The sequence below is a fragment of the Acomys russatus genome, chromosome 17 (genome assembly GCF_903995435.1).
Source record: "Acomys russatus chromosome 17, mAcoRus1.1, whole genome shotgun sequence".
NCBI lineage: Eukaryota > Metazoa > Chordata > Mammalia > Rodentia > Muridae > Acomys > Acomys russatus.
Window position 1 is genome coordinate 58,138,412 of NC_067153.1, and position 2,821 is coordinate 58,141,232.

General features: G+C 46.4%; 1 pseudogene; it reads left to right on the plus strand.

Annotated features, from left to right (window-relative positions):
• Positions 1 to 244: 244 nt before the first annotated feature.
• LOC127201591 (mitochondrial import inner membrane translocase subunit Tim8 A-like) lies at positions 245 to 597 on the plus strand (annotated as a pseudogene).
• Positions 598 to 2,821: the final 2,224 nt, after the last annotated feature.

The window sequence follows — 2,821 nt, forward strand, 5'->3', positions numbered from 1 at the left end:
AATAATCTTATTAACTGGAGGTCTTTTAAAGCACTTACTACAGAATCTTCTTTAAATGCACATAGAATACTCAATAAGTCTTAGATGATACCTCTGTTGTTAAAAACTGCCAACTAGGCTTCAGCCCACATGGTTGTGCCAGGATGGATTCTTCTTCCTCTTCTTCCTCCTCTTCTTCCTCCTCTTCCTCCTCTTCTTCCTCCTCTTCCTCCTCTCTCTTCCTCCTCCTCCGCCTTTCTCCTCTTCTTTGGGCTCAGGTTTGGGTGCCATGGACCCTCGGTTGCAGCATTTCATCCAGGTGGAGACACAGAAACAGTGCTTCCAGAAGCTGGTGCACCAGATGACTGAACTTTGCTGGGAGAAGTACATGGATAAGCCTGGGCCAAAGTTGGAAAGTCAGACTGAGGCGGGTTTTGTGAACTGTATTGAGCACTTCATTGGTACAAAGCCAATTCATCTTAAATCGACTGGAGCAGATCCAGAAGTCCAAACCTGTCTTCTCAGAAAACCTTTCTGATGATCTCAGCATTGCCTCTCTGGAAAAGTAGCTCAAGACATGAAGAGCTGTTGATGGGATGGTTGAAGAAATGGCTGTTGGCGAGACTGACTCCCAGATTGACTCCCAATTTTCTTTATCATCTTGGGACAGCTTGTCATCTGAGAATGAATAAAGACCAGTTTGTATGTATTGGGGGGAAAACTGGCAACTATCAATTGCATGTAATGGTTCCTAATTAGGACAGCCCACACTCACAAAAACAGAACTTCCAGGTCACATCTCCCTCCTGTGCACTTGCCGTTTGTGGTTTGGGAGAAAATGGCCCCCATAGGCCCATAGGAAGTGGCTTTATTAAAGGTGTGGCCTTGTTGGAGGCGGTATGGCCTAGTTGAGGGAAATGTGTCACAGGGCGTAGGCTTTGAGGTCTCAGATGCTCAAGCCAGGCCCAGTGTCACTCTCTCTCTCCCTGCTGCCTTCAGATCCTGATGTAAAACTCTCAGGTCCCTCTCCAGCACTCTGTCTGCCTGCGTGCTGCCATGCTTCCCACCATGATGATAATGGACTAAAGCTCTGAACTGTAAGCCAGCCCCAACTAAATGCTTTCCTTTATAAGAGCTGTCATAGTCACAGTGTCCCTTCACAGCAATACAGCCCCTAAGACACTTGTGCTCGGCTAACCTCTGCCGCCTGCACTAGACAGTGATGTACAAGCTACCCCACCACATGCCACCAATCCTCCTACCTCACGGTCTAGTTCTACTCCCGTGCCACAGAACCTATTTGCTTGGGCAGGAAGCACACAGCCTGGGAGTGCAGGAGAGAGAGGGCCTGGGATGAAATCTTTGAAGAGAATGGTCTAGAATGTTTTCTGTGGGTATTGCAGGTGACCCTTGCAAAACTGCCTTCTCCCATGCTGCATCCAGAATCACCTTCCAGATGAGTCATCTGCATTCAACTCTGAGCCCCAGGCTCTGCTTTCTAAAGAATCATTGCTAGATAATCCACTGCCTGTGTCTGTGAGCCCCAGAACTGTAAAGGGGGGGCTTTGGGGCAATTGGGTCTCAGGACAGAACACCAGGTGAGTTTTGTCTTGCAAGAAAAACAGTTCTTTGCGATGGAAAAGACTGGATTACCAGGTAGGATCTTGACAAAATTAAAAGTCTTAATACCTTGGTAAGGAATGCCCACGAGACTTGTGTAAAGTCACTGTGTAAACAATTAGATAAAGAGAGGAGAAAAGGAGAGAAAACCCAGGGTGCTCGTTCCCAGGCTCAGTATTAACGGGCCATGGGAATAAATGTGACCATGGCCTCTGTCATAACCACATAGATGTCTAATCAATACACTCCTGGGCTCTCCAGCTCAGCGGGGTTCTGGCAGAGTTCCAGAGGCTAATGGGTAACTTGTAGAGATCTCTCATGAGCATTTGGCAGTGTCCATGGATATGGAGGTAATAGCAGGAGTTGGAACCCTGAGGGACCCCAACGATTGTGAGGTACAACCAAATTCAGAATATCAACAAAGCCCAAAGAAACCAAGGATTCAAGAGAAAAGACTCCAGCGTTTTCATCTCTTTGCCTTGACAGTACTGACCATATAAAGCTTAATCTGTCTGACAACTCAATCCAGCTACAAAACAGTTTCATAACTTGCCTCTCTGAGCTAACAAGATCTGAAAGATGGGTACTTTGACCGGTCCTCTGCTTTCCGGAAGATGTAACTCATATTCAAAGAGGTGATTAACGCTTGCAAAGTTTTCCAAGGATGTTGTGAATGAGGTTGGGGGAAAACAGAGTTGGGAGTTTCTACCCACCCCTTTGCTCTTTCCCTCTCACCCCCTCACCCCAACTCCACCCCGACCCCACCCCATGCTGTCTGCTCAGACAGTACCAACTGTCATCTTTACAACAAATCCCAGCCAACAGTATTTGTTTTTTGGTTTGAGGACTCCTTCCCATAATCCCTCTGTGGGGAAGTGAACTGATCTGAGTTTCAGAAATAAGTAATGAGTACAGGCTTGCATGGTGGGAACGTGGCATGGCTCTGCAGGACAGGGTTTGTGTGGGGTCATACATAAAGTAGACGCATCAGAATGATGAAGTCGCACAGCACAGCAGCTAGCTGCAAATACGGCTCGTGGACCATTTTTTCCTGCCGATGAAAGTGATTCAGAAATTCCTCAAAGAAACACAGACCCTCTTGTTAACAACGCTATCCATGATTTATTTGTTTAAGAAGTAGGTTTTAATAACTGCTTGACAGAGACGTTGTTTTATAAGTCACAGAAGAAAAAAAAAATAATCCCCATCACTTAGGAACTCG